We start from the raw sequence: 11046 nt of genomic DNA, 5'->3' as shown, positions 1-11046 counted from the left end.
TGGAGGCACCTCTTTCGTTTTTCCATTCTTTTCCTTAGAGTCTGGTCTCTTGGCCACTCTCTTCTTTCCTGTTGAACTCGAAGCTTCCATTTTTGCAATTACAATCCTCTGCTATGTTATTCAAAGGCGCATTGTGTTCTATTTGTGTGTTCTTCTTTCACCATAGCAGTATTTAGACAAGACAATTTCTAGTTCTGCTGTATTCTTTTGCAATAATGAACTTCTCATAAAATTTGCCTCATGCAAACCATAGATGCATCTACTGCAAGTATTAAATAGAAGATTTTAAAAAAATTTGGTTTTGAATTCAGATATGACAATGACTCGTCGGCATATGTCTCCCCGATAAATATTTCCCTTTTGGCACTCTTTGAACAACCCTTTATCTGCTTTGACATCTTACTTTCTCTTATCAGGATAGCCTAAGCCGATGAATCCATTTCCTCCTCATCGGTATATCTCAAATCGATATTCTCATCGGGTGTCGAATGAGCTTATTTAGCATTATCGCGATAGGCATTGTTTCCCCAATGGGCTTCACCATCAACATAGGTCTTCTTGATGCAACTGGCTTCATCGCCATGAGTCTTCCCGATAGTGTCTTCACTCCACTCTATCAGTCTACTCCTTCAATGGGTATCGGGGTAATCAGAAATTAAACATACCGATAAGAAAAGTCTTCCTAATAGAGAATGTTCCATCGGTATATGTTTCACCAATGATTTCTTTGGGTGTTGGGGTGGCTCAAAGTAACACATACCGATTGCCTTGGTTATACCAATGCAACTGGCTTCATCACCATGAGTCTTCCCGATAGTGTCTTCGCTCCGCTCAATTAGTCTACTCCTTCATCGGGTATCGGGGTAATCCGAAATTAAACATATCGATAAGAAAAGTCTTCCCGATAGAGTATGTTCCATCGGTATATGTTTCATCGATGATTTCTTTGGGTGTCGGGGTGGCTCAAAGTAACACATACCAATTGCTTTGGTTATACCAATGGACTCTTCATTTTGCCACTCTTATCGGTATAAGTATTACCGATACCCTCATTGGCTATCGGCAAGACAATTCTCCACTGATGTCGCTACTATTCACTATGTCGATCGATCATATCGGTATAGTTTTTGTCGATGCATCAATTCTCCTCAACTTTTCTCCTTGATTGGTATAACTTCTATTGATGAGTACAACTCTAGCTTGCTACGCTCTCTCATCGATATATGGTATCCTGATGCAAAATTGGTCTTTGTTAGTTTAAGTGCCTTCATTGGTATAACTTATATCGATAATGTGAAATTTCAATCATTTTCATCTCCTTTAAGATACAAAAGTTGATAATGGATTTAATACAATCTACACAAAAACTCTATTTTGCATGGGAGCTTTACCCTTTCTGATAATTACTTGTGCGCTTTGATCAATCCCAAGAACCAATTTGCCAGGCCTCCTCACCTCGAAAGGAAACCCAAAGTGCTTCATCTTGTCTCAATGCCACCCTCAATATACCCACCTGATGGTTGAATCTCTAGACAGAAGTCACAAATGGATAGAGATTGTCACTACAAGATTGCACCTACACATAAAACCCAGGAGTAACTATTCTTATGGAAAAAGTGCTCAATATATAAAAGGAAATTATAGAAAAATAGCATTTTTTAGAGCATAATTAATTTGAAAAAATATGTGCTAACATGTTGCACTGTCTAAAAATGATAATCTTTACAAGGATGCAATGGAAACTACTTCTCAATTGGGTGATTGTGAACTTCTAGAAGAATTGTTGGTGTATTTTGTGGAACAGGTATACAATTGGTGAAAAATATAGTTGGTTGTTCTCTCTCACAGGCTAAAGTATATTTTGAATTTTCATTTTGGATTGGGGAATTGAAATGGGGCTTAGTTTTGCATTTGGAACTACAGGGCAAGACAGAATGCTTTGCTTCATGCTTGTTCATATGCTATTACTTGATCAGACCGGATGTGGCTTTGGAACTTGCCTAGATGAATAATATGATTGAATTTGTGTTTTCATACCTACTTCAGATTCTTGATATACTTCGATGATTCTGTGAATATTTTACGTTTCTCTTTAAGAAACATTTTAAATCTTCTACAAAATTAAATTGGTAATATTCAAAAAAAAAAAAATTCAAAGTTCATTCGAGAATACACGAAAAAATTTGATGAGCTTGTTAAGGACAAATTAGAGGCTATCCAAGAAGAGAAATCCAAGGAGAAAGAAGAGAAAGATCTTGTTGCTGAACAGGTATGCATTTTTCTTAAGTGAGCCTCAAAGAGCACTTGTTCTACTCTACTAGCATTTTTTAAAAATTTAAATAAATGTGCCTATTTTGTTTACAAAATATGTAAGCTCAGCTTCTTCCCCTTGCTTTTCCAGCACCTCCAATAGCATTTTTAAGAGCATAGCTAATTTGAAATATAGCATTGTAAGAGAATAATGAAGGAAATTATAGAAAAATTATGTGCTAACATGTTGCATTGTCAAAAAAGGATAATCTTTACAAGGATGCAATGGAAACTAGTTCTGAATCGGGTGATCATGAACTTGTAGAGGAATTGCTGGTGTATTTTGTGGAACAGGTATACAATTGGTAAAACATATAGTTGGTTGTTCTCTCTCACAGGCTAAAGTATATTTTAAATTTTCATTTTGGATTGGGGTATTGAAATGGGGCTTACTTTTGCATTTGGAACTGCATGGCAAGAAAGAATGCTTTTCTTCATGCTTGTTCATATGCTATGGCTTGATTAGACTAGATGTGGCTTTGGAACTTGCCTGGATGATTAATATGATTGACTTTGTGTTTCCATACCTACTTCAGGTTCTTGATATACTCTAATGATTCTGTGAATATTTTAATTTTCTCTTTAATAAACATTTAAATCTTCTGCAGAAATAAATATGTGCCTATTTCTTTTACAAAATATGTATGCTTAGATTCTTCCCCTTGCTTTGCCAGCACCTCCAATGCCCGGCATGGGAGTGGGCATGGGAGGTTTCTTTTAGCCAGGTATGAGTGCAATGGGAATGCCTCCCATGCCAGCTTATGGTATGCCACCTATGGGTGGCTATTGATGGGATTGAAGAACTTAACGTGGGACACAATTCTTCAATCATACATGGTTTTTTGAGGTTGGTCTTTGAGTGGAAAGATTAGATTGTCAAATTATTTTTATTTTTGTTTGACTAGTTCATACAGAATAATGAATCTTTAGTATTATCATATTGGTCAATTAGTTCAAATATTTCCATCCACCAAGCATCTGACGCCCGAACCGTCACATGCTTAGATTGTCAAATTGTTTTTATTGTCGTTTAGTTGGTTGATACAGAATAATGAATCTTTAGTATTATCATATTGGTCAATCAGTTCAAATATTTTCATCCACCAAGTATTTGATGAGGATGTTGTATGTCTGAAAGCATCCTCATCAGATAAGGAGTGAGGGCCCGGCCATTGGAATTCTGACACCCACCCAATTTATTCCGACGCCCGAACTGTCACACATACAACATACCCGTCGGTGTGGATGCCCTCATTGTTGTTTAACATCATCGAAAGTCCGATGAACACCCACAAAACATCCATTGAGGATGTTGTATATCTGACGACATTCTTGCCAGATGGGCGGTCATGTTCACCGTGGGAACATTACCTAGAAGTCATTGGAATTCTGACGACTTATCAAGTTTTACCGATGGCTAAGTGCAGTCATGGTTGTCATTGGAAGAGTCTTCTATGGCATCAAAATTTCGACGGTCTTGAGTACCATCAGAATGTCCAACTACAAGTTTTCAACGATGTTTCTCATCGGTAGTTTGACGAATTGTAATCGGAATTCTGACGAATTGTCATTGGAATTGAGCCCCAAATGTACTAGTGGTTGTTTGTAAGTGAACATAGTGGAGCCCTTGGGTTTTCCAAGGTGTTTTTTGGTGTCATTGAACAATTGCTTGACTTGGTCTGGCGTAAGGATCTTTGGAATTAGGGATTACCGATTGAGTTTGTATGCCTTAAAGATTGGCTAGTTCAAGGTTACCTCCTTCCGATCTATTGCATCCTCATCAGATGGCCAATCTCCAAGAAAGATTTATTGGACAATTTAAAAAAAGTGTTGCCAAGACAAAAGATGATGCTAAAATCCAATTTGATTTGAAAAAACCAGCAGGCCTCCTAATTATCAATCCCCTAAAAATAATTACAGCTGGTCAAGATATTGTGTGGAGATTGGTTCCTCGATCAATTGCAACAATTCTTCTATCATTAGATGATTATCCACAAGTTCAAGCATCTTTTACCAATAACCAGGTAAAGTAGATTATGACAAGAGAAAATTCCACCTAATTTTTTATGACTATTGTTATATAATAGGTGTCTTTCATTTATAATATTGTTCTTTTCAGTTATAAAATATTATTTTTATCTCTATTTATTTTTTCAAGTGGGCGATCCCTACTATGTATAGGTGTTGGTTAGTTGATACAATCACATTGAGCAATGGATTGGTGGAGATTACATTTGTCAAAGTCATGGAGATGACACATTAGCAGTGTGGACAAACAAGTGAGTAGAAAATTAATAATAGTGTTATAATATTTCATTCTTATCAAATCAATTAAAGAAATTATAGGATCAATTTATAATATTATTAAGTTTGATATTTTGAAATAGACTACTATTTACTAATATAGAAATAATTAAATTCAATACTTATATTATTCTGTTAATTTGATTATTTTTAAACATGTGTTTCATTGATGTAATTGTTATTTTTGTAGGAATCAAGATATTGAGAAAAAAGACATAGTGTTGTGGTATACTATGGGTATCCACCATATTCTATATCAAGAGGATTTTCCAATGATACCAATACTATTAGAATAATTTGAGTTAATGTCGATAATATTTCTTTGAAAGAAACTCAATTTGAACATTAGAACCTATGAGTCTAGTTAAGGAAATGTATTCCCTACTTGAGATACATAAATAAGATGGACTTATGGGATAGACATTTTTGATTAATATGTATTATATGTTTTAGTTTCTTAAGAAAATGTATAGTTAACAATTAATGTGTATAAATTTTAATTGAGTATTTATGTCTATTTGTTACTAAAATTGTTGTTCATATTGATTTGTATTATATTTTATAAATAAACTTGTGATTTGAGTAGAGTTTAATGATTATTGTAAGCTTTATATTGCAGTTCTCATTAATTTGAGTATACTTATATATTAAATTTTTGTATACTCATGTTATCTTTTGTTTGTTTCCAATTCAATTTTAACATGTCTTCATTCTTTTTATGGTGTTTTCTTTATGCTAAATTTCTAACCATTTATCATTAAGTCAAAAGACTATAAATTTTGTTTCCCTATCTTTAAGAATTGTTTAACTTTGTGCCAATACCAAAAAAAAAAAAGAAGTTAAATTTCAATAGAATTTGAATATAATATTGTCTTTTAATAATAAGAAATATTCTACATTGAATTTAAAAAAGATTTATCTTACACAGTATTCTAGTTTGTATTATCTAAACAAATGAATTTGAATTTACTAATTTTTTTTATATTAATAAAAATAGAATACAAAAAAATAATCAACATAAGAACTAAAAAGATAAATAAAAACCTAAACAACTATACAAATGGAAAGTAGCATCATCATATTCAAATTGCTATTAAGAGAGAACAAAGGTTACCATCCGAATTACATATAAAAAATGATAAAAAATAAAATAAAGAAAACCGTCAAACCATATTAATAGGAAATATGTATATCTTTAACATGTTACCATAACTCATTTTTATTTATCTTCTAATTCAAAGTTTTATTATTTTTGTTTTATTTTGAAATTATGTATTTGTGTTGGATCAATGCTCCCAAGCAACCAAGATCACGAACAAAACCTTCTTCCAAGAGAGAGAGGGAAAATAGATTCACTAGAGGATAATGATGTATTGCTAAGATGAAAAACTGTGTACATATGCTCTACTTATAAAAACATAACTAGAAAGAGGGCATCCATGAGGTGCACACAGATAGATACAATTACTTGACAACTATTGACACAAATACTAAATGTAGATAAATAAAACGATATTAAATCTTACCTAACACCTAGAAAAATGATATGACACAAATAAACTTAAACAAAAGAGTACTCTAACAATTTATTTAATTATATGAAGACTCCATATGAAAATATAAAATTTGAATAGAAAAACACTCCAACATAACAATGTGACTTCCACAAACACAACAATTAATATTATTTAAATATTCATTCCCTATTATTATTGTCTTAACACACGACTATATGGCGGTCATTACATATATATAGGTGGCCACGTACACGGCCGACATTGCTGGGATGGCTATATGTCTATATTAATAGTTTTTGACTCAGCTTCGTATCCAATGTCATGGTGGTCCTGTGGTGGTGAGTTTCCAGGAGGGAAGAGCAGAAAGGGGAAACTTTCTAGGTAAGCTCAACCCAAACTCTTCCTCCAAATCCACCTCACCCTCCACACTCCAATCAAAGCAATGTATGAGCTGGGCAACAACCAAGCTAACAACGGAAAGCCCCATGGTAATCCCGGGGCATCCCCTCCTCCCTGTTCCGAAAGACAACAATTCAAAGTGGTGGCCTTTCACATCTACGCTTGACCCAATGAATCTCTCGGGCTTGAATTCTAAAGCATCTTCCCAAACACTTTCATCTCTTCCGATTGCCCAAATGTTCACAAACAGCCTAGTTTTTGGTGGAATGTAATATCCTCCCACATTGCAAGCCTCAGTGGACTCGTGTGGCACCAGCAAGGGCCCTGGTGAATGTAATCGAAATGTTTCCTTCACCATACATCGCAAGTAATCTAAGTTCACAATATCACTCTCCCTTACAAGGCGATCTCTCCCAACCTGTAATTCAATCTCTTGTTGCGCCCGTGCCATTACTTTAGGGTTTCTCAGCAGCTCAGTCATCGCCCATTCTATAGTTGCTGCAGATGTGTCTACTCCACCAGCTAACATATCCTGTGAAAGCATTGAACTCGTTGGTTAGTCAGATCTTAGCAGAAATTTGTAATTTCACAATTCCACGAGACAAAACAAGCAAACCCTAACATCTAACTAGCAATATTAGTTTCAGGTCATGGCAACTGAACCGAACTGACCAAGATGATTGCTTTGATGTGAAGGCGAGAGACTTTTATCTCGGAACTTTCGTTCTCAGCCATGTCCAGCAGCACGTCCACGATGTCCGGATTCTCAGACTTCTTCGTCTTCCTCCTCTCAATGTGTTCATCGATCAGCTTCTCAGCAAACGCATCGAATTCTTTATGAGACCTCTTCATGTGGCGGCGGTGGCGTCCCAAATCTAGAAAGGCAATAGAGGGAATGAAGTCTCCCACAACAATCACTCCTGCCAGATGCATAAGCTCAGACACCATGTTTGCAAACCACGCTCCTTCAAGCAGTTCATTGTCGGAGTAACTTCTGCCTGCAAACATTCTGCAGATGATGTTGAGTGTTAGGGAAGAGATGGGTTTCCGCAGGTCGACTGAACGCACGCCTTTCTCGCTCTCTTTCCTCAGATATCTCACCATGGCTGTCGCCTCTTCTTCTCTTACCCACCTGAATGACTCCGTTCTCTTGGCCGACAGCAATTCCATTGTGCACAGTTTTTTCATCTGACGCTAGAACTCTCCATTGGGTGCCAACACCATGTCTCTGCGCTTGTAGGCCATGTACTTGGCCGCCGATGAAGGTGGCCTGTTGGCGAAGATCAAACCATGGGTTTTAAAAATTTCTCTGGCTATGGCAGGAGAAGTGGCCACAATCGTGGGTACCGAGCCCAAGCGCAGGAACATGATGGGTCCATACTTTTTTGCAAGCTCAGCTAGGGACTTGTGAGGAAGGCTTCCAAGGAGATGGAGATTGCCTACCAGTGGCCATGGCCGTGGCCCTGGTGGCAATCTCAACTCTCCCTTGTTGCTCTTGCTCCTTTTTTGTCACAAATCTGTATAAAATCCAGAGGAAGATGAGTGAAAAACCCAACTGTACTTCAGAGGAGTCGAACCACGCCATATTTGGGTACCCCGGCTTGCAAGTATTTGCTTTGAATTCATTCGATATTTAACACAACTTACTGATCGAGCACGTTGCTGCTCGAAAGGATGTATTTGACTTTGTCAGTAATAGGCACGTTATAGGATTGAATGGTGCTCGAAAAGATTGCACGTTTCTTGGACTATATCCAGCAGACAAGTTTGACTTTTCCAATTTTTAAAGTCCAAAGGTTTTATTATGTCGAGAGGCATCTACAATGACATCAAAATGTCCGTAAACAAAAATTCATTTTTGAAAAAATTTGACATGCAAACGACAGGTGAATGCATGAAGTATGTCATTTTTTGGTTTTTGTGGAGGTGTTATTTTATTACTCCAAATAAAATAGAACCCTCGCCACTTGTCTCCAACTATATGAAACCGTTACATTCAAATGATAGTGGAAGAGTGCCAGAATATTTAAAAGGGAACAATCAATAAAATCAAGTAGCGTTGAGACATTATTGGAGGAGTGGGCTTGACATTGTGAGTATCTGACAATTCTAAATTCCAGGTTCATGCTGGTATATACTTGAGCAACTCTATTATTATCCATATTTTTGAAATTCTTGTATACTAATAATATTGTTGCAATTGTCAAATTCCCTTCTATTATAAGATATCTCTCGGCATATTTTACATATATTTTTTAAATATAGATATACTAGTCACATTTGTGAAATCACAGGATCTCTTTACTAAAATTTGCATCTCTCCAATGTGATATTTTCAAAGATTGATTTTGGTTGGGGAAAATTCTGTGGCATCTTTTTATGAAAATTTGTACTTCTTCCCAATAAAATGTTTTCAAAGATTGACTTTGGTTGGGACAATTTCATTTTAGTACTTTTCGGGACTAAATCCAGCAGACAAGATTGACTTTTCTAATTTTTAAAGTCCAAAGGTTTTATCACATTTGTGAAATCACGGGATCTCTTTACGAAAATCTGCATCTCTCCAATGTGATATTTTCTAAGATTGATTTTGGTTGGGGAAAATTCTATGGCATCTTTTTATGAAAATTTGTACTTCTTTCCAATAAAATGTTTTCAAAGATTGACTTTGGTTGGGACAATTTTATTTTAGTGCTTTTCGTTGAAAAAGGTTTGCTTAAATTTTATTTTCAATTTGAAATTAAATTCAAGGTTTTATTTAGGTCACTGTTTTGTGGGTGGTTCTTGTCTTATTTTATTTAGGTCACTTTGACGTCGTGAAACTCGAAGCCCGTGGCACATATTGATGAGACGTATGAACCTACGAGGTCGCTTGGTGGATGAATCCAAAAACCCCTTCCCACTTTCAAACAACTTAATTCCATTTTCTCGTGGTGAGACTTTTTGTGTCGCACTAAAAACCATCAAATGCATTTAGTGCAAGGTGGCAAAATAGCATAACATTCATTTCTCTCATCGTGGCAACAAACCGTCATTGCGAGCGCGTTTGGGTGGCCAAGTTTATGCTAGTTATGCCTTTGTTTTGTTCTCCAACTCGCCCGATCATTCCGAGCCACACCTTAGCGACGCTTTCCCTTGAGCGCTCAAACTATGGACAAACATCAAAATTTCACGTCATGTAACTTAGAGTCCATGGTATGTATGGACGAGTTGTCTGAACCTATAGGGTCGTGTGGTGGATGAATATAGAAAACTCTCCCAGTTTCAGATAACTCATTTCCATTTGCTCATGGTGAGACTTTTTATGTCGCACTAAAAATCATCAAATGCATTCAATGTAAGGTGGCAAAATAGCGCAAATTTCATTCCACTCGTTGTGGAAATGAACTGTCAGAACGAGCGCGTCTTGATGGTTGTTTTTATGCTAGTTATGCCCTTTCTTTATTTTCCAAGTCGTGCGATCATTCCGAACCACACCTTAGCAATGCTTTCCCTCGAGCACTCAAACTGTGAAAAATGTCAAACTTTGACATCGCGTATCTCGGAGCCCGTGGAACATATGGACAGGTTGTCTAAACCTATGGGGTCATGTGGTGGATGACTAAAAGATCCTCTCCTTCTTCTAGACAACTCAATTCTATTTTCTCATGGTGAGACTTTTTCTGTTTCATTAAAAATTATCAAATGCATTTAATGAAAGGTGGCAAAATAGAATAACTTTCATTCCACTCATTGTGGCAATGAACGGTCAGGGCGAGAATGTCCATGTGGTTGGGTTTACACTGTGTATGCCCTTGCTTCACTCCCCAAGTTGCTCGATCATTCCGAGCCACACCTTAGTGACGCTTTCCCATGAGTGCTCAAAGTGTGAAAATTGTCAAACTTTCACATCATGTAACTTGGATCTCGTGGCACGTGTGGATGATCCGTTTGAACCTACAAGGTCATGTGGTGGACGGCTACAAAATCCTCTCCCTCTTTTAGACAACTCAATTCCATTTGCTCGTGGTGAGACTTTTTATGTTGCATCAAAAACTGTTAGATGCATTCAATGAAGGTGGAAACATAGTGTAACTTTTGTTATGCTCATCATGGGCATGAACCGTTAGTGCAATCGCATCCGGGTGGCTAATTTTATGCTACATATGCCCTTTTTTCTTCCCAAGTCGCTTGATCATTCCAAGCCACACCCTAGCAACACTTTCTCTTGAGTCCTCAAAGTGTGAAAACTGTCAAACTTTCACATTGCGTATCTCGGAGCCCATGAAATGTATGGATGAGCCATCTGAACCTATGTAGTTGTGTGGTGGGAACCTACAAAAACCTCTCTCTCTTTTGGACAACTCAATTCCATTTGCTTGTGGTGAGACTTTTTCTGTCGCATATAAAATCGTCAAATGCATCTAGTGAAAGGTGGCAACATAGCGCAACTTTCATTCTGATCATCATGGGCATGGATCATCAATGAGAGTGCATCTAGGAGACTAGGTTATCGCTAGGTATGGTGTTCTTTCAG

At 36.7% G+C, this 11046-nt stretch overlaps 1 pseudogene; it reads right to left on the bottom strand.

Annotated features, from left to right (window-relative positions):
* Window positions 1–6379: 6379 nt before the first annotated feature.
* On the bottom strand, window positions 6380–10063 carry LOC131032556 (cytochrome P450 71AU50-like; annotated as a pseudogene).
* Window positions 10064–11046: the final 983 nt, after the last annotated feature.

Source organism: Cryptomeria japonica, chromosome 9 (assembly GCF_030272615.1).
Source record: "Cryptomeria japonica chromosome 9, Sugi_1.0, whole genome shotgun sequence".
In the NCBI taxonomy this organism is placed as follows: domain Eukaryota; kingdom Viridiplantae; phylum Streptophyta; class Pinopsida; order Cupressales; family Cupressaceae; genus Cryptomeria; species Cryptomeria japonica.
The sequence above is the reverse complement of the archived record's forward strand: the minus strand, read 5'-3'. Positions and strand labels throughout refer to the sequence as shown.